We start from the raw sequence: 25,403 nt of genomic DNA, 5'->3' as shown, positions 1-25,403 counted from the left end.
TGCTTTACAAGTATTTGTTTCTATTTCATAATTATTCAAATTCTGATGGACAGATGATGGTCCACCTTAGAAGTCTTCATTTGTATTTCACAGATGTCTAATACTTTTTATATAGTTTTTATATACAAATTGATCATTTAGCTATTACTTTGAGATTTATATTATATTCACAGGTTGCTTTTGAAAGATTAGCACTGTAAGTGAATATGCACATGATTTGGGAGATAGAGAGAATCCTGAAGCCTCTTTCTGTCATAGGCTGTTGGCCAAGGTTTGATCCTGTACCTGTTATTTTTTCCAGCCTTGCTCCTGCACATGTCCTGACTCTCACTTTCTACTCTAGAATTCTGAAGCTCCTGCCCATGCCCTGACTCTCACTTACTGCTCTAGAATCCTGAAGCTCCTGTCCATGTCCTGACTCTCACTTTCTACTCTAGAATTCTGAAGCTCCTGCCCATGTCCTGACTCTCACTTACTGCTCTAGAATCCTGAAGCTCTTGCTCACAGTGTAGTTGGCTAAGTTTTATTTCCATGCATTGGAAATGCCTTCCTCCTCTCAGTGTCCAGTTTCTACTTTATACTTAAATCACAAATCTGCTTCCTTAGAAAGTGTCCTTAAGCAACCATCCCCCTCGTTATAATATTCTCTGTATTATCAAATTCAACATGTTGTTTCCCTGTGTGTTTCTTTCTAACCTGAGTATCTTAAAAGTCAGCAAGTCTATGTGATAATAAGAAGAAAAGTGTAAACTTGCGTTTGAAGCTTGAGTTTATATTTAATAAAATCAGTTGATTTAACAATTGTATCTCCATTTGAAATTATGGAAAATGAATTCCCAGAAAGAAATGACTAGCATTATTATAGTTAGTATAGCCTAAAAACAAGAAGAATGCAGTGTCCTAGATAGTATAAGAGGAGAATCCTAGATATTAATAGAGGAGAAGCAGTAGAGATTTAATTTTGCCTTTAATTTGATATTTAAAAAAAGACATATGTACTACCTCTTTATCTTCTGTTAAAGTCCCTTCCTGTTTTTACTAAATATAGGCTACATTCTAAAGGGCTATAATTCTTAAAATGCACAGTTGTTCTGGGTAGCATAAACTCTTTAAATCCATGTACATGATTTTTTAAAAAATGGTACAAAGTAGTTATTCAATAAATCCTTGTTAACTGGGATTGTTTTTTCCCATATTCCAAATGCCAAAGTCAGATCACTGGCCAGGATCTAGCGTGACAAATGTCATTGTTTGACATTAGCAGTTGGGCTTGCTCTATTTTGTTCACCACAAAGAAAGTCAATAGGCCAGCTAAAGGCAAAAGTATGCCAGGAACTAACCTTCTAAACAGCATGGCAGAAAGTCTACCACCAGCTGCTAAACTTGCATTTGCTCCAGGGGAAGAAAAGGTTGTTCCTCAACTGTGGTGAATGTCATGTTCTCCTTCTCCAAGGAGTGCAGACTGTTCTGCATTGTGCAATGGAAGCAAACCCATTTCCTCTTTGAAACGAAAGAGTCCAGCTGGGTTCAAGCACAGGATCTCCTGGAAGGTTGACCTGCCACCCTTCTCTGCATTAAGGCACAGAGACCTCATGCATTTACTCACTCACTGAATTATACGTATTGAGGGCTCTAAGGCGAGTCCTCCGCTGAGCACTGTGAGTAAAGGAAATTGAAAGAAGTCTCTGGCCTTTTGAAGCATATACTAGTACCTATTACACAAATAAGTGCTGCCAATTTCTCCACTAGTCACATTAGTGTAATCACTTTAATTTTAATACATTTGCATTGAGAATTAAAGAAAGAGAAATGTTTGAAATAAGAAAGCTCTAGACCTATCATTTACTTTTCCAAATATGTCCTCTTTATTTTTCTCCCCCTGTAAATGTCAGAACTTAGCTGTTCTATTTTCACACGTTTGCTCCACAAGGAATTCTCTTTCTGCCTTTGGTTCTTCTGTTGTGTTCTGACCCATTACCTCCTTCAGCTTCTCCTATTTTTCTTTCTTCACCTTACTCTGAAAGAATCCTTTCTCTCCTTGAATAGCTCTTTATCCTACAATCTCAGAACCACTGAGCTAGCTATATCTGGATAAATGCCTTAAAAATACTCATTTATTAAATCTATTTTTGCTGTTTCTAAATGACCATGACTAGGTTAAGGAACTTGAAGTGGGCCAGCCAACAGCACCCTCTTGATCTAAGCCGATTCCGAAATAGTTTTTGTTACAGACTATGCCCTTGGAAATTAAAAAAATAAAAATAAAATCCTCATTTTTTTCCAGCAGTATGGCCACCAGTAGGTAGATCGTGCGCCAGGGGGATAGCCTCACACCCAAGAGCATGTGGACAACACCTGCCGGACTCTGTGAGCTATACAAAAGAAGAGGAAGAGAACAGGAAGGCAGGAAGGCCTAGTATAAGGGTGGTCTAAGGGAGTAAGAAGGAGGGTTTAGGATGGATACAATCAAGATACATTGCACACATGCATAAACTTATCAAAGAATAAATAAAAGTATTCTTTAAATTATAAGGGGAAGGACAAAGGACATAAAATATTAAGAAGAAAGTAATTAAAATTAGAATTAACTAAAATTTCTACCCACTGTTAGAGCATGAGTGCCTGCTGGGGAAGCGGGAGATGAGTTTTCATGGTTCTCCTGCTCACAGTTGCTAGCATGCTAGATTAATTCTTGGTATGGATTTATCTGTTTTTATGTTGCCCTAGAGTAATAAATAAGATAGGCTATTATTGTATGTATTGTTATTTTTTTTCCTCTGGACAGATGTAAACAAATGTCTATTCACTCCACATAGGGCATCAACTTAGAACAAAGAAAATACTCCACTCAAGTCTAGCTTGCTGAACCATTACATTTACTGGGGCTGCACTTCCAGGACAATGGCTGACTCAGGCATCTACAGTACTGGAAAGTCACCAGAACACAGATAACTCACAAAACCTATGCCACTGTAGCTCGCTGTAGACCCTGAAGGCAATGCCACTGAAAATTCTCTTCTCTGACTGAAGTGAAGCATACGGGGCATAATCACACTCATAAACTAGTGTGGTCTCAAAATAGAATGGCTTTTAAAACATGCAGGTGATATACTGCGCATGTGTGCCACGTGCATGGGGTTACTTATGGGGTTATATTATGGACACCCACAGGATTTTTGTCTTGTCCTATTTTTACTTGCTGTTCTTGAAGGCAGATTAAAATCAGCTAGACAGGGAAAATTTCATTTTCAAACACCCATAAAGTCTCACCAACATGAGATTAACGAGGACAATAGACATGTTAATGTAGCAAAGGAAAGCCCAGGAGGCCTGAACCCTGCACGAAGAACTGTAGGCAACTAAGGAATGGGGAAAACAAGAGAAATAGTCTCCCCAGGGAGAGCACACTAATTGGTTATCCAGATGGTCAGCTCTGAAAACATACATCAAATTAACATTATCCAGACTAAGTAGATTTTATTTAATATTTAGGAATACAAATGTGGACATACATATATGTTTGTAACATTGATTAATGAAGAAAAAATATCATGAGTTTGAATGCAAGGGGGTATATGGGAGGGTTGGAGGGAAGGGAGGAATGATGTAATTATATGACAATGTCAAAATTCATTTTTTACGTATTTAGACCACTGATTAGTGTAGAATTTAATCTCAGAATAGTCTTTATAGTCTTAAAATATTTTGAGCTTATACCTGAGCCTTTTGAAATATGAATCATATCTACAAATATTCAATAATACTAGGAATTAAGCTCATAATTCTGATGTGTAATCAAGGGAAGAGCAAATGAGGAAAGACAGAGTATCGCTGTTCTAATGACAGCCTAACATTCATGAAAATTTGAGATTCTAAGTTGTAGTTATAAAATCAAACTGATTTTCTTACATTCCACACAGAACAAGGTTACTAGTGTTTTGGCATCTAATGCTGGATGTACAACATAGTCTTTACTTAAAACTGGACTAAGGCAGATGAGTAACCAGTAAATAATTTTTCCTATGGCAAAGCCACCTCACTTCTCTGGCACTTGCTTTTCTATCTATAAAGTAATGAAATCTTAAAAAGTCTTATCCAACAAAACAAAATGAGAAATATAAACAAATGGAGCCATACCGTTTAATAACATCAGCAGATTTTTCTTTTACTTCATAATGATAGAAAGATGGAAATAAGATCTACTCTCTCATATATGTGATTGTTCAATGCGATGATTTATCTAGAGACATGATGTTCGGATTTTTAGTTTTGTCCATTTCCATAACTGAGACAATCACCCATTTTCTTCTGTCCCAAGCCCTTGGCAACCTTCTGGTATTATTTGCTTCTGTGTTAGACTATTTTTAATAGTTCATGTAATTAGAATTATAGAGTCTGTCCCCTTCTATGATTCACTTATTTAAGTCAGCATTAGGAATTTTTGTCTGTCTGTTGCCAGAGGGATAACACTGTAGCCACATATCTCTGCTAGAGTCATGGGTCTTTTGGGTATGTTATCTAAAAAAGCGGGAGATGTTATGGTGCCACAAAAAAGGCAACACAAAAGAGGAAAGGGTAGCCTACATGCTGTCTTCTCCTTCAGGCTTAATTTTGAATAATTATATGAAACTCTGGGCTAAAACACAACACGTCGAAGAGCACAGTGATCGACTTGGCACAAGGAAAGACCACTCCCCTCTGCTCTACTACACAGAGGTCCTTTATGTGGGAATATTGTGGAATGGGTTGAACACACAATTCCTCTGAACTTGTCTAAAATGACATTGAATACTTATTGTCCTGTTCAACTGTCCAAGCCAACATAAAGGAATAATCCCTTCACCCTACTGCTCAGTCCTATTTCTTCAGTATATAAGCCCTTTTGTCCTGTTCTCTTTTGTCATTGCAGAATGAGTAGCCACCAGTGAGTTCATGGCTCATACCAGCAGTATAGACACTGATCTCCAGTGTGATAATTTTTTGGAGAAAGGAAGGTTTTTGTTTCTAGTATCCTCAACAAACATGATCCAGAGCCTACAATTGAGATCCACATCCTTTCCCAAAGCAATCCTGTGGACAAAAATCTAGGACATGAAGACATCTTTGAGTCATGAGTCAATCAAGGTCCACACTTGGGTCTACCTTCTGTCATGTCTTTGCACCAGGATAGGTTCCTCTCCATCAAACTGCAGGGCAAAATAAAACCTTCCTCCTTAAGTTGTACTTTTCAGAAATTCTTCTATGTTAGTGAAAAAAATATCCAATAAAAGTTGAGATTATTAGGTATTATACCAAACCCAAGTATGGAAGTTTGAATTCAAAGGCTTCAATAGTCATATATTTGAATATTTGGTCTCAATAGTTATATATTCAATATTTGAATAGTTGGTAAAATTATTTTAGGAAGAATTAAAGGTGTAGTCTTGTTGGAAGAAGTGTGTCACTGGAGGGTGGGCTTTGGGGCTTCAAAGGCCCATGTCAGGCCCAGACTTGTGCTCTCTCTCTCTCTCTCTCTCTCTCTCTCTCTCTCTCTCTCTCTCTCTCTCTCTCTCTTTCTCTCTCTCCCGCCCCCAACTTGCAAATCAAGATGTAAGCTCTTAACCACTGTTTCATTACCATGCCTAGGTATCTGTCTATATATTTCCCATCATGATGATAATGAACAAAATTGTAAGCACGTCCCCAACTAAAGGCTTTTGTTTATATTTGCTTTGGTCATGGTGTCTTTTCACAGCAATAGAAAGATAACTAAGACAGCAATCTGAGGTTATTGATCATTGAATTTATTTTTTCTTGTAATAACTGGTCATAGCTAGCTTCACACTACACCGTTTTCTTTAAGCCCAGTGTATGGTATACAGCTGTTCTAAGTATACTCTTCCAATCCACTTTGATGTGCTTGACAGAGCTTTGTACCTTAGTGACACGAAGTTCTAGTGGGAATTAAGTCTATAGCCCCAAAACCTCTTTAGCTCTGAGACTTTGTCATGTTCATTATTGTAGGCTGGCCTCAAACTCACAGAGATCTGCCTGGCTCTGTCTCCCAAGTGCTGGGATTAAAGGCATGCACCACCACCACTGCCCAGTGAGATAAGTTCTTGTATATATTCTTATCTTATCTTCAAACTCTGTTACTATCTGGATGCCTCCCTGCAAGACTCATGATGAAATATAACTGTCTTTGTAGACACATTAAGGGAAGGAGCTTTTAGGTGGCAAGGTGTTTGACACATGGAGTCAGGGATGAGGAAGGGTAATTTTTAACAAGTATGGCAAAGCTGGTACATTTTGTATTGGTGATTTGAAAGACAATGGCCTGCATAGGCTCATATGTTTTTTTTTTTAAATTTATTTATTTTATTTTACAATACTATTTAGTTCTACATAACAGCCACAGATTCCCTTGTTCTCCCCCTTCCTGCCCTCCTCCCCTTCCCCCCAGCCCACTCCCCATTCCCACCACCTCCAGATCAAGGCCACCCCCGAGGACTGAGATCGACCTGATAGACTCAGTCCAGGCAGGTCCAGTCCCCTCCTCCCAGATTGAGCCAAGCGTCCCTGTATAAGTCCCAGGTTTCAAACAGCTATCTCATGCAGCGAGCCTAGGACCTGGTGCCACTGCCTAGATGCCTCCCAAACAGATCAAGCCAATCAACTGTCTCACCTATTCAGAGGGCCTGATTCAGTTGGGGGCCCCTCAGCCTTTAGTTCATAGTTCATATGTTTCCATTCGGTTGGCCATTTGTCCCTGTGCTTTATCCAACCTTGGTTTCAACAATTCTTGCTCATATAAACCCTCCTCTTTCTCGCTAATTAGACTCCCAGTGCTTCACCCAGGGCCTAGCCGTGGATATCTGCATCCAGATTCCTCAGTACTTGGATGGGGTTTCTGGCACAACTATTAGGGTGTTTGGCCATCCCATCACCAGAGTAGGGCAGTCCCGGCTGTCTCTCGACCCTTGCCAGCAGTCTTTTGTGGGGGTATCTTTGTGGATTTCTGTGGGCCTCTTTATCACTTTGTTTTTTCCTTTTCTCATGTGGTCTTCATTTACCATGGTCTCCTATTCCTTCTTCTCCCTCTCTGTTCTTGATCCAGCTGGGATCTCCCACTCCCCCAAGCTCTCTTTCCCTCGACCCTCACCCTTCATTACTCCCACTCATGTCCAGGCTGTTCATGTAGATCGCATCCATTTCTCCGTCATTGGGTGATCCCCGTGTCTTTCTTGGGGTCCTGTTTTCCAGGTAGCCTCACTGGTGATGTGAGTAGCAGTCCAATCATCCTTGTTCCACATCTAGTATCCTCCTATGAGTGAGTACATGCCATATTTGTCTTTCTGAGTCTGGGTTACCTCACTCAGGATGATTTTTTCTAGATCCATCCGTTTGCCTGCAAACCTCATGATGTCATTGTTTTTCTCTGCTGAGTAGTATTCCATTGTGTATATGTGCCACAATTTATTTATCCATTCTTCAGTTGAAGGACATCTAGGTTGTTTCCAGGTTTTGGCTATTACAAACAATGTTGATATAAACATTAGGCTCATATGTTTTAATACTGGGTCCCCAACTGATAGAATTGTTTGGGGAGGATTGAGAGGTGTGGCCTTGTTGGAAGAACTGTATCAGTGGGGGTTAGGCTTTGAGTTTTCAAAAGACAAGTGTCATTCCCAGGGTTCTCCAATCTGCCTCATGATTATGGATTAAGATGTGAGTTCTCAGCTGTTCCTGCTAACATGTCTTACCTCACGAAACTATAAGCTCAATTATAATTTTTCATAAGTTGCCTTGATCATGGTGTTTTGTCACAGTAATAGAAAAATAACTACTATAGTCATCCTTAGATGAGCCAAAATTGATCACATTTTTACTGAATGACATTAATTTTCTACCTTATTAGAGTAGTGTTTTTCTCTTAACTAATTAATATGAATTTCCTTAAAATGAAGAAGTGAATTAGTCAAAAGAGCTCTGTTCTAACAAATAGACTGAAGATCTTATTTTGGGAGTATGTTAATTACTAAAGGAGTAGTATGCTGATTAAAAGAATTAATCTAGCCTAATTCCTCCTTGTGTTTTGCATATCGACACTTTCCCATCTGCCCTATTGTGAAGCATGATGGAGGCTTTGTCAGAAGTAGAATCATGGTCTTGGGAGTTTTCATCTTCTGAATCATGGGTCAAAAAGATAGCATATCATAGCAGTTTGTAATTCTATTCTGTTAGAAAGCATACTAAAACACCAAACTTAATTATTCTAGTTCTGAAATATGAAATATTCCTAGTCACTGAAATATGAAGAAAAATTAATGGGTTAGAGTTGAATTACCCTATCCAAGTCTAGCAATTCTGAGCTACAGCCTTACAACTCAATCTAGGCATGCTAAGCACCTCTCAGCCAACCTACAATGCTCAAGAAATATATACTCATTGATACAAACCACTAAATTTAAGAATCATCTTTATGAGACCTCTTTTGTAATGATCGTGTCTTCCTCATATATAGAACAAGAATGCCCACACATAACTTACAGGGTTATATTAAAGATAAATTTTTTAAGGCTTAGAAAAATAAGTGCTATACCAAAAGTATGTGTATTACATTACAATGTATATGTATTACTTATTATATTTAAAATGAAAGTGACTTACATAACAGTTAGTGGATAATAAAAAAAAGTAAAAAGTTGAATTGTGATTCAGGTGTTACTAGGTACTCCAAATGCCTCAAATACTGACAGCTGAGCACCCGGTTTATAGCATCACTAGTGTTGGTTGTTTTGGAGAAATGTAATAACTGGTGGGATGAAGAGCATATGCTTTTGACTCAGAATATAAACTAATTCACCCAGTTAACATTTTAATGTTGTCTAATAAGAACTCACTGCTGGGCATGAGGGATCTGAACGTGAACTGAGAAAGAGCAAAACAGGGAGGGGGCCGCAGAGGGTAGTGGATACAGCTCTCCTCGGCCACTGCCATTCGTGAGATCTTGGGTAAAAGTATTTCCAAGCCTCAGTTTCCTTGCCATGAGACTGGGACAAAAATCACCCCACTTTAACAGAATTTGTGAGACTTACAAGAAATATTTGAAATAACAAAGCTGATACATGTTACAGCATTAGAAAATGATGTTTTTGTTCTTCTTCTTCCTCTTCCTTTTTTCATGTTTCCTTCTTATGAGGTCGTCCCCAGAGCTCTTTATGTTCTTAAGGATGGCTAAGGAAATTAAATTTTCTTACAACACCATATAAGAGAAGAGGATTAATTAAAATGATACTTTGAGAGAATTACCTAAGTACTCTCAATTGTAATTATGGAATTCAAGCCTCAAGTAAATAAAAACAATTTAATCAAGATTAAATTGTGTGATTGGGATCAGAAGCGGCCCCATGAAGCTCTCAGACAGTTATTTGGACTTCACAATGTTACTCATTGGGCATCTTTACTCATACTTTCTTCCTTTCTAAAAGACCCAAGATGGAAGTTTTTCACTCAAGAACTCACATCATGCTTTTTTCTGTTCTGTCACAGATGATTTTCAGTGTCCTCTTCTGAGCCTTTCTCACCTCTAAAGGACAGGTAAAGTGCATGCTCCTTTCCATGACTTCTATCCAGTTAGGGAAGACCTTAGGACACAGTCTTGTTAAGAAAGATAGGAAGTCTGCTGAAGGATTTCTGAAAATTGTAGTGTTTGAAAATGAGCCATTTCTTCCTTTTATTCTTACTTGATCTCAATCTAGAAGTCTAGAGTTTCTGTAATCATCTTAAACTGAAATGAAATGAATAGAAAGGGTGATTAGAGGAGAATTCAGTTTCTTCATAAAACTGAGGCATAATGTTCCAGCTGTTTATCAGCAAGTCCCACATGCCATCAACCATTTAGGAAAAAGAACAGATCAACTGAAATGTAACATAGTTTGCAAAAATTGGACATGTGCCTTGGAGTCACTGATAGGTCATAACAAATGTGGACCGAATCTTTATGTTTCTTAAGAAACTCTTATGCATAATCTAGTTATTGCAAAAACGTTATTAACAGAAAAAAATCCATTGCCAGATCCTCAAGTGGTATAATGATATGAAAAAGTCTTTAAGTATTTTAAAGGCAGAAAATTTGTTTCAAAGTATCTCCTCTAACTAACAACATTTAATAAAATTAAAATACTTCATGTGAGCACATCCTCAGGAAAGGGTAAATTAAGTTTGTATTTAAAATTCCATTATTCAATAAGACATTTAGGCATTTTCAAAGTTATAAATACAAGTAAGAGAAGTGGCATATTATACAACATTGTGCTTATTTTTGAAAGTGATTTATTTCAAGTATTATTTGGAAGGAAGGTATCATGATATGTGTTTATTTGATATCATAAAAATGAAAAGATTAATTCAAAAGAGCACTTGCTTAGATCTCAAATTATGTTACCAAACCATAGTAATAAAAACAATTATGACACTGGTACAAAAACAGACATGTAGACTAATGAAAGTAAATTAAAGATTCAATATGACTACGCATCTGATGCTTGACAAACATGCCGAAGAGGCACACTGAAGACAAGGAAGCCTCTTCGACAAATGGTGCTTGGAAAATTGGATGTCCTTAGGAAGGTGAATGAAATGTGATCCATATCTATTACCTCATACAAAAACTAACCCCAAATGGCTCACAGCCTAAGTGGGAAAACAGAACCTGCTAGAAGAAAGCACAGGTGGACTTTGCTCTCTCCCATGCATGTCTCAGCCCCAAGTCTTCAGATGTGAGCAGAAAGCCCGGAGTAACTGCAGAAACAAGGGAATCAAAGGCACTGCGATGCAGGAAGCAATAGCAAGGCAAGCACCAGCTTTGAAGGGGAAAATGAGAAAAATGAGTGGAGGCTTAAGTTAGGGGAAGGAAGGAAATTAATACAAAAGAAGCAAAGTGAAAAGTAACAGTACGGATGTCTGAAAAAATTATAAGGAAGCATATTATTAGCTATCTATTCTAACTAAAATTATATTTAATACATTTAAGTATGTGTATCAATATACACATATAGTTTAAATGAAATTCTCCCTTCTGGGCCGATAATATTTCCGCCAAGTGCCGCAGACTATCTGACATGAAAATGCCAACAGCATGAATGAGACACCATTTTTTGAGTTGTTTGTTAGAATTGTCTAAGAGTCTCTTATTTGTTCTTGCCCTTGGTTGTCCCCTAAAAGTTGAAAGTAAGTCTCCATTGCTAAACAAACCATGTACTTCAGACACAAGACCCAGAGAATCATTCTTCACCGAAAGACTCCTCCCCATGGACTAGCTTTCATGGTACCAGATGGCACCACATAATGTTTCAAGTCACGAAGGCAACCAATAGTCCTACCCGGGGATCAAGGACCATAGAAGAAGAAAGGAATAATTATTGTAAAAGCCAGAGGAACAGAAATTCTTCTGAAAGATTTCGTCTCCTAGCCATGTCAGAAGCTACTTCTGTTAAGTCTCTCACCAACATGGATGCTGAAATGAGACTTGAACAAGGACTTGCCCAGTAGACATGCTAACATGGAAGGAGAAAGGTCATCAAGCCTCAATCATAAACAAAGATCTATAGGCAACTAAGATATGCTGAAAATGGGAAGAAGCAGTCTGCTCCAGGGGAAAGCCCTTAAATTGGTTTGGTTATTCTATATCAAGTTTTCAGACCTGAAATCATGCAAATAACAGTATATAAACTAAGCAGGTTGTATCTCTCTCTCTCTCTCTCTCTCTCTCTCTCTCTCTCTCTCTCTCTCTCTCTCTCTCTCTTTCTCTCTCTCTCTTTCTCTCTCTTTCTCTCTCTCTCTCTGTGTGTGAGTCTGTCTGTCTCTCTCTGTGTGTATGTAACATCAATTAAAGAAATAGAGGCTTTGAATTAGAGAGAGAGCAAGGGAGGTGCATGGGAAGGGCTCAGCGGAAGGAAGGAAAGGAGGAAAACAATGTAATTATATTTCAATTTCAAATATATATATATATATATATATATATATATATATATATATATATATATATAGCACTAATTGAATACCAATTAGATCCAGTCAAACATCTAACTGAGCTAACAGATAGGAACTAGTTGGCTAGTATGTAAAACCCCAAGCTTCTCAAAGCCTTCCACCAATTCCTTCCTCTTTACAACTCAGCCACGTTCCTTAGAAGGCATTACTTCATCCAGCTCAGCATTCATTACATAGTGCACCAGTCACCAACATCTTTATTTCCTCTGACCATGATGTCTGCCTCTTCAAGAACTGAAATAAGGGTATCCAAATATCACAGGTCTGGGGCAAATAGACCTAGACTCGACCCCTTTCTCTACTTCTTCATTTGAAGCTTGTCTTGAACATCTTTCTTCCACTTCTCTGATCCTAAATTTCCTCACCTGTAAATTGGAGAGAATGACCATGTTGAGTAACACTGACTCTTTTAAAGGGTGCTTATTGGTGAAATTATTAAGGCCACTCCACGTAGTTAAAAGGGATGTTTATTTTGTGGGGTAACTTACAAGTGAATGGATAGTTTACAGAATCTGGGAAAGGCGTGGCGCAGTCTGACGGTGTTCTCTGGAGAACTCTGCTTGGTCTATCTCTAGCTTCAAGGGTCCAGGAACCAAGAGAGCCAGCGCATCCAGAACTCGGGTCTTCAGGGTCCTCTCTCAGCCCTGCCTTGTAGGTGTGACAGTTACCAAAGCCTCAGTGGGGGTTGGAACTTCCAGATCAAGGCTGGAATGGCTACCCACTACAGGTGCTGCCTGCCATATGAAAACAACCTTGCAAGTGTTGGTTTCACATTTGAGATTTGAATTCTTGGTGACTGTTCATGAATTTCTCTTGCATATCAAAATACAGATGATGTCAAACTTGCCACAGCATTTGGTGCTAGCAATTCCACAGCTATCTCTTTATTCAACTAAATATGCACATTGACAATACCATAGGCATGTAGATCATGCTGCATTGTGAAGTGATTCTAGGCAGATGTCCTTTATTAAAGAGTAGGCTTTTTTGGGGGAAGAGATTATCCATCCTATTCATACCCCTAATATTTCATACTGTGCTTAGCACAGAGAATTTAAATATTTTTGACAAGATGTCCTTGGATGTAGAGACATCTCAAAATTCTAAAAATAGTCAAGGTCACTTCTCTCCATGTTTCAGAGTGGGTTTTCCAACTGACACAATATGTTAAATGTCCTATACATCCCCAAATCCCATTAGAAAGCAGAATGTGAGAAACAAATATATTTTTTCTCCTATACTTATAAACCTGTGTCTCTACCATGGTTTCAATAATAAGGTTTCAGCAAGAATTCAATGCTGAAGAATAACTGTCACCTAGGAAACAAATTGTAAATTTCTCAAAGGACTGCAATTTTAAATTTCAGACATCTTGGAAAAAAAAAGCATCCTCAAAAGAATATTTTTAACTGACCTGGAGAAATTAATCAGATGAAATGATGCTTGCATCTCTCTTTATTCTGAAAAGTGTGCTCAGAAACTTCTACTCACAGATATCCTTTTGATTTTCTTTTTGATCAATATGCAACTTCCAATGTCAATGTGAAGATAAAATTTATATAGCCCAATGTAATAATAAAGAATATTTTTTTTAAAAAAATATGCCCAGGTTACTGTGTTTCTTGGCAGATAATACCTAGGGAAGGGATTGGAAAGGCAAAGGATAGTATAACAACACAAAGTTCTCCTCAAAATGACGTTGCATAATTCTAGGGATAAGGACAAGTGATAAGACTGTATTTAAATTCTCTGACATTCTAAAAATGTCTATCATAAAAACATATCTAGCCATCAAATATAACCAGAGCACACATGCAATATATCATTATGTTTATGTGAATAGAGACTTAGTCCTACCGCTACTGGTTACAAACTAGTGATGAATTATTTTTCTTGAGTATTAAGCAGCCAGTGTTTTTATTTTTTTCTGTTTTCTGTCCTAACTTTTTTCTTTACTGAGCATTTTAAGCACAAATAGCAACAATATTAAGCTTGATGCTGCTTAATTATGTTACTATTGTCTCTTTTCTTGCTGCATTTCTTCAAAGTTGGTGTCTTGTCCAGACCAGTGGCAGCCTTCCCAAAACTTTCATTCTGAAAATGATTCCATTTGTCACCTTGGCCTCTCCTGACACCAACAAACTGATAGCCCAATCTAGACACTATCTTTAACAGTAAGATGATTGACTAAATATTGTGAAAATCCTTCTAGAGAACAACCCACTCTGAATTGAGGACTGCTAACTTACACATAATTCTATTTTACATGGTCTATGAAATCATATGAAAATTGAATGAGAAGCCACTTGCAATCTATCTTTGCTAAGGAGTGAGTAAATCCCATGAGTGGATATAGACTGGGTCTGTATTTTCTTCATTATTTGCTCCTCCATTTTTCCATGCTTGTTGATCTGTTCCTTTCATACTTCGTGTCGGTCTCTGTGCCATGCTAGTACATAGTGGCTTCTTGTTATTTCTTTTGTCTGTAAAATGCTCCAAGTAAAGCATTTTTTCATAACATTCTGTTTATTTAGAACACAGTTTCCTTTGCTTAAAGTACATAATACCCTCACACATGGAAATTTTTCCTTCAATTCTCTGTCAATTATGTCAAATAGAACTTTTTGCAGGATTTTTTTTTTTACCTTTGATTTCTGGATTCTTTAAATATTGTTTGTATTGGTGAGATAAACTTTGTGTATTGTTGTTACTTTAGGAATTGAAACATACAAAGTTCAGTTTGGATCCTCATTAATTTGTGACCATTCCTTCATCTTTTCTATCTGTTTCTCTTGTTTAGAGAACATTCTTCTTCTTCTTCTTCTTCTTCTTCTTCTTCTTCTTCTTCTTCTTCTTCTTCTTCTTCTTCTTCTTCTTCTTCTTCTTCTTTTTTTTACAGTCTATGAAATTGAATGAGAAACCACTTGCAATCTTCCTTTCTAAGGAGTGAGTAAAACCCATGAGTGGATATAGTGTGGGTCTGTATTTTCTTTGTATGCACTTGCACATGGAAGTGCTTGTTTATCTGTTCTTCTCACACTTCATGTCGGTCTCTGGGTCATGCTAGTACATTGTGGCTTCTTGTTATTTCTTTTGTCTGTAAAATGCTCCACGTAAAGCAAGTTATTGATAAAATAAGTATGACTCTCTAGCAAGTTCTTCCCTACTGTGCTGTTCTCTTTCCACTGAACTCACAGAACCACATAATTGTGGATAGAATTCACATGTGCAGTCCAACGTTGTCACATACAAGGCCATTCACATAGGAAAATCATGAGGCCAGCCAAGGAGTCTAAAACCTCTCAGTACAGGGTAGAATTTCCTTATATATCTGGGAAAGGTACTAAAACATATTTATTTAACAGTTTTCCAGATTGATCCATTAACTTTTTATTATTCAGACATATGGCATATGGCTCTCCATTTGAATTTCTGCTCCAGGCCTGGCAAATATTTAGAAATCTGTACAAAAGGGTTTCCTCTAACAGAAAATAATATATTTTTTTGTTTTCAGCCTTTAAGTTACAGTTATAAAGAACATAAAGAGCCTGAGATTTCTGACTCCAAAGCATAACACATTGAGTAGAACATGTGCAGGATTCCCAGTCCTGCCAATAAACTCAAGAGTGTGACATGTTTTCCTTCTAAATATTATTATGCTGTTTTCCTTTACACCAGGACTTGTATTGTGCTTCAGGATGGAGGATTGCTAGCATCATATTAACACATATTGGCAGGCTTTTTCGGATTTCCTGTCTTCAGATTCTCCCTAGAAATTTGGTGTTAGTTTCATAGTGTAGAATTTCTATTTGTACTGATTTGAGAAGCATAGACAATGTAAATGTGTATTCCTCACTAGAGCTAAAGATTTGGGACTGAGGCAAGAATAACACCCATGAGAAAGAAAAGTGGGTCTAAATGGGACTGACCTCCTGGTATTTATTTATGATAGCTTCAAGTTTGTTTATTTAACTCTATGCCTAGAACAAACTGGCTTGCTTTGGTGCATTTAACAAACAATAAGTAAACCAAGAGTAGAAAAGCGTAAACAGTTCTCTAAAATTGTACCAATAACCTATATTTAATTAATATCATAGTGATTGTACTTGCAAATATACACACATTGAAGTACAGAATATGAAATATATATTGTTTTCTGTATATTACTCTATTTTATCACTTCATTAAAATGTTAGCTATAACTTCCTTTACATATAAATATGTATTATTCTTCCTTATTGCTGTATGTTATTCATTATGTAGCTAGACATGCAACTTGATTTCTTCCAGCTGCTTTAGAAAATGTATTATTCTGATGCAAAAGAAATTATAAAAACGTTACCCTTCATCAAGCAAAATAAAGAAGTAGATGTTGAAAGAAAAAAGAAACAGTGATCATAGTACGGTCTCCTGGTGATTCTGGTCCACAAGAGGGAAGGGCTACACTTATGGGATACAGAGGCTCTAGAGATACCCTGGAGTCTCAGATGTGCCAATTTATCTTCTCATGCATTTCTGGTACCATTATGTCCTCACTCTTCTCTATCTCTTTACAGAACTGCTGACACGTGGCCAATGTTCTAGATATTGCTGACATCCACTGACACTCTGTCCCAGTCCTTGACACCACAATGGGCAAAACACCTGGGTTACTAGGACAACTTCTCCTTATTTGATGTTGCTCCAGTGGCCACCTGTAACTCCCTCTCCCCACCCCATCCACACCCTTGTATGAAGTGAGGGTCCAGCATCTACACTCACTAGTCTTGCTTCCCATGCTGTTCTGAAACTGCTTGCATCTGCCTGATCCCTTCCTTGTCTGTAACTGGATTACTTTCAACTTAACTACAGCCTGTGGCTTCTCCTTCATCATTTCCAGGTTCTGTGAGTCTCTGTTAACAAATATCACAAAAGGGTTCACACCATATACTTAAATCACTTTGTGATGGAAACACTAACTATCTAAGCAACAGCAAGTGTATTGGTTGAGATGAAGCAGCTGATTTCCTAAGGAGTCAGCAAACTGACCACTGGAAGGAAACGAAACCATCTCTGCATCTTTGGTTCTTGTTGGTGGTATTAACATTTGCTGATTTGTTTTGCCTCATTTTGTTTTTAAGATAATGAGTAGTTCCACCGTAGTCACTTAGGGTGAGAAAATATTGATAATAGAAAAACTGAGTGTTTCAACAAACTGGTGAAAGTGTGAGGATGAACAGATAAAGACAGGGTGAATGGGACAGAAGTCTGGTGAGATGAAATGTACTGTATATCTCTCTAATGTTTCCCAGAACTCAAGTGTAAAAATCTGTGTAAAAATCAGGTGTGTTCCAGTAAGAAATGCTCTGCTGTCTGCCACTGGCTTACTTCTGATAACTTCTAAAAGAAATGGGATTTTATCCAAGAACTTTTAAAATAATGGAATTTTATCCAACAATGATACTCTGATCTGAAAGATGCCAGTCACACTTGAACTGGACTCTGATACCATAAGGAGACAAGAAGAGGCAATCAAGTACAGAGTGAGTGTGGGAAAGTCTCACTGTGTTGCCCATGCAGGTTCCCAGGACTGCCAGACTATCTCCCCCAACAGCTAGGAGTTTTGCTAATGATAACTCCACCCATCAGAGGGGCATAGTCAGGTGTGTGTATGTGTGTACTGTAGAAAGAGTACCTCTGTATCTCTGTATAATGCTTCTCTTTGTATTCTTGTATCCATCCAGTTTCATATAATAAGCATACACTTCCTTTTTTTAAAGATTTATTTACTGTGCATATAGAAGAGGGCACCAGATCTCATTACAGATGGTTGTGAGCCACCATGTGGGTGCTGGGAATTGAACTCAGGACCTCTGGAAGAGCAGTCGGTGCTCTTAACCTCTGAGCCATCTCTCCAGCCCACTTCCTTTTTCTTTAATCATAAAGTTAACATTAATTAAGTTAGTACTTGTGTGGACAATATTGTTAGCAATTTAAATTCATTATCAATTTTCACAGTAACCTTATAGATTAGGTATTATTTACTTAATGATTGAAAGAGGTGGGTTTTAGAGGTTAATATATTGCTCAATATCATGTGGCCAATAGGTGATTAAGTAGTTTTAACCAACTCTCTCTTTTTTCTAAACCTTACTTACAATCAAATTTTCCAATAAGTGAAATTTATTTTTCAAAATGAATAGCTTCTAGCCCACCCATCCTAAGTGTTCTTCCTTGACATTTCCATACTTTATCCAGGTAACTGGGATGATGCCTGAGAGCACCTGGTGTACATTAGGTAGAAGTGACATGGGTCCTGTGATGCTGCTGAGGTAATAGACAAAGAGGCCTGTGCAAGGCTTCAGTCACTCTAGATAGAAATGTGAGAACTCACAAATATGTTAAGATGGTACAGTTTCCTGTGTACACAGTACACATACAAAATCATGTGTTTCTGCTTCACACAATGAGATTCTACAGTGCCCTTAATTATCACAGAGAGAAGTAATATTTGAATATAAAATCCTCATAAAATTACATTGCTGTCTAATGTATAAGAAATAATTTAATGAAATATGAACAAAATATAACAGATTCAATTGAAAGGATATACTAATCTGAAAAAATATTTTAATCAAATTATAATTATTTCTTTCTCACCTCTCCTCTTCTAACTTGTCCCATGGACCCCACCTCTTGCTTCTCTCAAATTCATGGTCACTGACCTCTTTAATTTTTGAAAAGAAATTATTATTAGTATCCTGAGAGAAATAAAGGAAAGTGCTACATATTTTTTCTAAAATGAAATAAAATAAAAAAAATAAATGTGAGGTGGGAATAAAATAAAAATGATGGCGAAGAGAAAACAGATAAAATAGAATGGAGAGGGGAAAGAAATAAAAAATAAAGTTGAAGAAACTTGTCACAAAGTAGAGCCCAGGCTGATGAGATAAAAAGGGAAGAGAACAAGAGAACAAATCCAGAAAAATCCTTTGCAGGGCTGCCAGAAATAAAGAACAGGGGAGGAAAAAAGCAGAGAACACGAAGTCATCAAAAGAATTTCAGGATTATTTCCAAGAACCAGAGAATATGAAATTTTAGCTTCACAGAGCCCATAAAATGTTCATAAAAATGGAAGAAAAACAGACCTAACCCAAAGTACCTATAAAAATGGAAGAAAAGAGTTCTCAAGAGAAAGTTTTATGAGCTGAAACAAAGAGAAAGAAGGAGGGAGGGAAGGAGAGAGAGGAGAGAGCCTACTCAGAGACTTCAATGCTTTGTAATGACATTATCAGGCACATCACACATTCAAACCTGACTTCCTATTTGAGCATTCTTAAGAAGAGTAATAGAACCCCTCCCAACTCCCCGAGAAAAAGAGGAAATATTGAAAAGTGGGGAAGAGACAGAAAGGGAAAAGAAATTTTCAGGATGGTGATGGATTGGAGCACCCATGTTAACAATGACAATCCATGTTGCCACCACAGATGAATGCATAGTCTTCAGAAATGATAGATGATTTTACTAAATATAAAGAATAGTTGATGCGTATGGATATATTGATATACTTTGGTAAGCGATAGGAAAAATATGCTTTGGGATACTGATCATTGACATCAAAATGTTTGGAAGTAAAGAGTTTAGATTAAAACTTAGAGCTACTTTTTTGTATGATTTTATATAAACCATGGTACAAGAAATAATAGAGAAATGGTAAACTAATAATGACATGAGAATAGCAAAAAAATGATATAAAGCATGAAATGGAACAATCCATAAAACCCATTTACCATATTTGATTCTGAAAGAATATGATCAATTTCAAAATTAAATCCACTCTGAAGGATTATCTCTGTCAAGAGCAGATAAAGGAACTTTGTATCTGAGGAAAGTCCAATCCTGTCTAGCTTGGTTTAGTTGGTCTTATCAATGGTTAGAATACTCGTAAGAAAGACTAACAATTAAGGGAAACAAATCTGAATAGATTAGAATAATTAACTTTCCTTAAGAAATGATCTCATTATCTTAACAGATTATACACAAAATAATGAAATTCCAGAATTAGTATCCCGATTTACTCATTAGTGGAAGATGGATATGATTAAAACCATTATCCACATCTTCTATAATTCACTCCAAATACTGAGGGAGACTCACGTAAGAGTCTTAGTTAGGACAATGTGTCATCTCATTTCTTTCATTTTTCTTTCCTTAAAATTCAAGGGAAAAGAGGATCGAGGCTTAAAATAAATCTAGGAAATACACATGTATGTATAGACTTATATTACTTGTTAACACTCAAGCAACACATATGGAGCTGGAGAGATGGTCCTGTGATGGAGTACACTTGTTGGTCTTATGGAAGACACATATTTGGTTCCCGGCACCCATATCAGGCAGCTCGGAACCACTTGTGACTCGAGTTCTGTCGGATCTTATGCCCTCATGAGGCCTCCACAGGCACTGCACACATGTGATACAAACAGCCATATACACATATCCATACATAAAAACAAACATTTTTAGTTAAAAAAAAAGAGAGAGAGAGATTGGCTACATTGGAGCTAGAGAGATGATGCAGTGGTTAGGAATACTTCCTGCTCTTCCAGAGGACCGAGTTTAGTTTTCTCATCTCCTGTCAGGTAGTTCACAACTGCCTGTAACTCAGAGCATCCAACGCCCTCTTATGCCTTCTACAAGCAACTGCAGTCCTTTGGTATATAGTCACACAACGTGCGTGCACACTCACACATAAATAAAAATTAAAAAAATAAATTCTTCTTGAAATGATGAACTACAAAGCAGAACGAATTGTCCCGTGGTGGAAATCACAGTAGGTGTTAACTATGTATCAATTATCCATTAAAATGACATTTCATAACACTGATATTTTCTAATCAAAGATCATGTAAAACAGTAAGGTGTCTTTCAATAACGAATGAGATGTTGATGAAGATATTTTGAATCAGGAAGATTCACGATAATATGTTTGCTCCAGATAATAGCAAAATTTGGTACATGAACACATTTAATGAAAGCAGCTATCTAGCAGCATGTTTCTTTTTATAGAAAAGACACACGGTTTTGCTAGGCTAAGAATAGTGTACCTTTTATGCTTAACCCAAATCAGGTCTTTTCATTTGCCACACAAAGCACTCAAATTTCACATTTTTCATCAAAAACATTGGGCTAATGAAAACAGTGCATATTGTGGGGAAATACAAGCTTTTATATGAATAGAAATCTTTAGCTGTCCTTCTAAGTTTTCTAAGTAATTGAAGAGCAAATGCCAAAAGGAAGAAAAACTGACCACTAGCCAAATTTCTTCTTTGTATAAAAATTCTTGAGTTTAAAGAAGACAAGGGAGATACATCATGTTTTTAAATGATAGCATTTCTTCACATTTGAGAAGTGTACTCCATCACGGAGCCATCTCTCCAGCCCCATATGTGGCTAATCATTTGCGTGCAAATAAATAATATAAATATAAATATAAAGTGTCTGTCTTAAAAAGAAAAAATTAAAACCACCACAACTACCACAGATTTCCACTCTTTCTGTTCCAAGGTAACACTGAAATAAATTTGTTAAGCACAGGAAACTAATTCTGAGTTCTAGAGCGCCCCCATGTGGAAGTAAGCAAGCACTACTCTCTTACAGTACGGCTCCAATTGCTGCCTCTCACACAGGCTATCTAGAGGCTGATTAAGATTTCCTTTTGTGCATGATTTCTGTTGATTTTGTTCATTGTTAACTTCATACAAGTACAGTGCATTCTGATTGTTCTCTCTCTCTCTCTCTCTCTCTCTCTCTCTCTCTCTCTCTCTCTCTCTCTCTCTCTCTCTCTCTCTCTCTCTCTCTCTCGTTTCTCACAACCTTCTCGAATCCCTCCCACAAGTCCCTCTCTCATATTCATGCCTCTTGGTTTTGTTACCTACAGTGATTAACCAGAGTTGTCTGTGTAACTATGGGGTTAGACGATCCATTAATGAAAACTGTCCAAGTCATCACAATAAAATAGCAGTTTATCATGGTTTCCTTTTTATTTGATTAAACTTTTAATAGTTGCACACCAACAGTATGAATAAAATGAATAATCACTGTGTACAACATTGGATCCCAATGCCTATCATAATTTCTGGCACAGGGCAGATATCTTAGTTTCTTTTCAGTTGCTGTGATAAAGTGTTCTGACAAAAAGAAATTAAAAGACAATTTATTTAAGCTCACAGTACTAGGTTACAGTCCATTATTGTGGGGGAAGTCACAGCATCAGAAACTAGCCACACTGCACTTAGAATAAAGACGCAAAGAGAAAAAAACAAAAGCTGAATTCATGTTTGCTGCTCAACTCCCTGTCTTTACTGATATAGTTCAGAATCCAAACCAGCAAATGATACCACCAATGCTGATTAGTCATGCTGATCATACATACATTCATCGGTAGCGGAAGTTATCTATGGCAGAAAACCAACTAAGATTTTTCCTCAAGAAATAGAAAGCAAGAGGCTGGAAGAAAGAGAGAGAGAGAGGAAGGACTATAGAGAATAACATTTCTGGTTTGGTGGAATAGGAAGTTTGGTACTCTTTTTCTCCCCTTCCCAAATAACCAAAATTGTATAAAGTGTTTAAGACTGCTAAGACTCAATGAATGGCAATGAGCTAAAATAGCTTTTTATGGTTGTCCATGATTTATCATGCTTAAGTATCCATTCTGGTATGGATTTGTAGAAATAACCAACAATAGCATGGGACCAAACTGAAATCTCAGTCTCTACTACCAGTTTTTAAAACTTGCTAATCCTAAGGCATTTGCTCATGTTTTCATCAGCTATTACTTTGACACTTTTATGATGTAAGTATTTTGATAATTTTAGGTCACTAAGAACAGTAAAAACTAAAATTATTTCTAGTAACAAAACTTAGGACCAGCAACCTAAAGCTTTTGCTTGCTTCTCAGGAGTCTATTGTCATTGAAATAAAGTAAGTCAAGGAGAATTTTTACTCAAATTTCACAACATTCATTAAACTTATTCACGAAGAAAAGAAAGAAGCTAAGCTATTTAATATTGAAAATTCAAAGTACACATCTCATGAGAAAGTATGTTTTAAACTTCTTTTGTAATCAAAATTATGAATACTTAGTTTAAGTGTATGTGATAGAAAGTAAGAATTGAGTAATAAGGAAAATGGTTTTCCATTACAATAATATAAAATACAAATTCTTACTCTTTTACTTTTTGTGTTCTTCTCTCCGTTTCCTAGTTAATTTATAATTATAATACAAGTAATGAAATAAAATTATATCCAGCAAACTAGAGCCATAGTCTATGATATTATCAAGAAATTTAACAAAAATGAGTTTTATGAATTCTCATTATTAATATGTCAACCCTGCACTTTAGGTATGCATAGTATACCACTAGATGTGGTATTTTCTACATATATTCTATATATGTATTTCTTTTCTACAGCAATATAAAACCAAGTTGACTTCAAATGTGCTCTCTGCTTTTCAAATATAGGAAAATTTATCATCTAGTAAATTATATTTTTTTTCTTTTCTCAGGAAAAATAAAGTCTGTTAATAATTAAAGATACTTTTAGGAAATAATATATATGTACATTTAAATATGCACTCCATATAATACTAGTTTACATTACCAGTATAGAAATCCAAGTCTGGTTCTAACATTTGTATGTCAAAATGCAGATCTAAGCAAAAAGTTCATGAGTGGAAGTCATAAAATTATTGGTTGTTTCAACATCAACCAAAGATTCCAGTGAAAACAAGCCTTAGATGCTTCATTGTCCATAATCCCTTTATGTAGGTGCTGGTCCTTAATCTGGTGGCCACGTCTTCACCTTACTTGACCACATCATCAGATAAATACAGACATGAGGAGGTCACTCATCCTTCTTCACCTCACCAGGTTCTACTGACCTTAGAGAATAGTCAGAGTCAGTTTTCTCTTTTCTCTAGAGAGACTATCCTCCTTCTCCTACCTCACAACTCTTACACCAGTGATGGCTGATTCTTTCCAGTTAGGGGGCCACAGGCCTCGGTAGCTCTTGCTGCTTTCTCTACCTAACTCCTTTCTCTAATTCTCATTGCACTCTCTTTTACCTTCCTTTTCTATATCTTGTAAATTAGTTTATCGGTACATAGATTCCCCATGAGACATGTATAACTTTCCACTTGGGGTAGAACCCATTATACAGTACCATGTCAGTAGTGTTCTTGTCTATGGTTTTATTGGGTTTTATTAGTGTTCTCATGGTTGATACATTTGCTTGTATGTCTGCATTATAAGGCAACTATGAACCCACAGAGATAAGGAACAACACAACCAACATTTAGCAAACATCCTAAGATATGTAGGGTTCTAAATACATGTTTATGAAAAAGAAAAAGTGCAAAACTTTTAAGCAAAGAATCCCACAAGGGTTTCCCTGCAGGAACTAAGCAGGAATTTAGATTGAGTTCTTGTGGAAATGGTGTCTGTGGTCAGATATTGAACCAACAAGGACAGAATAATGTGAGGGAAGATGGACACTGAGTCCTGGAAACTCACGAGGCTCCATATAGCTCTTCAACTTAAATCATTTCCCTTATGCACCTTCCATACTTTAGTCCTACTACTTTCTAGTGTCTTTACTACATTTGACTAGCTTCCATACATAATATTTTCATAATACATTTGCTTAAATTGACTCACATTTTCATTAAACTTACTATAATAAGAACTTTGTATCATTGCTTTATAGGATTGTCCCAAGAACACAAATTACACATAAGTATAATGGGAGGTTAGTTTTAGTTAATTCCACAGTGGATAATTAGGACTAATACTCCCACCAAGAACAACTAAGAAAGCTAAACAAGATATTTTTAAAAGTATTTTTAACACATTAGAGATCTCCCAAGGCTAGGACAAATTACAGAGAAAAATCTTGGAGAGTGCAGGAAAACAAAGAGTTGAGTCTCACACCAGAGTGCCCCTCCCCTCGCCCCCAAAACTCCTTCACCCTGCAAATCCTAGCTCTGAAATGCTTTGTTTTTCAGATGTTGATGTCTAATGAAGAAATAGAAACTAATTCCAAGTCTTCCATTTTGCTTCTATTGCTGTGATAAAGACGGTAGTCAAAAGTAACTTGTGGAGAAAAGGCTTATTTCATCTCACATGTCCAGGCCTCAGTTTATCACTGAGGGAAAGCAGGGAATGAATTCAGGGCAGGAACTTGGAAGCAGGAAGTGACAAAGTGGCATGAAAGAGTGCTGCTTGCTGTTTTGTTCTTGGCTCACTCAGTTCGCTTTCTTATACTACCAAAGACAACCTGCCCAGGGAATGGTGCTTCCTATAGTGAGTATGGACTCTGCAATGTCAATC

Source organism: Peromyscus maniculatus, chromosome 10 (genome assembly GCF_049852395.1).
Source record: "Peromyscus maniculatus bairdii isolate BWxNUB_F1_BW_parent chromosome 10, HU_Pman_BW_mat_3.1, whole genome shotgun sequence".
Classification (NCBI taxonomy): domain Eukaryota; kingdom Metazoa; phylum Chordata; class Mammalia; order Rodentia; family Cricetidae; genus Peromyscus; species Peromyscus maniculatus.
The sequence above is the reverse complement of the archived record's forward strand: the minus strand, read 5'-3'. Positions refer to the sequence as shown.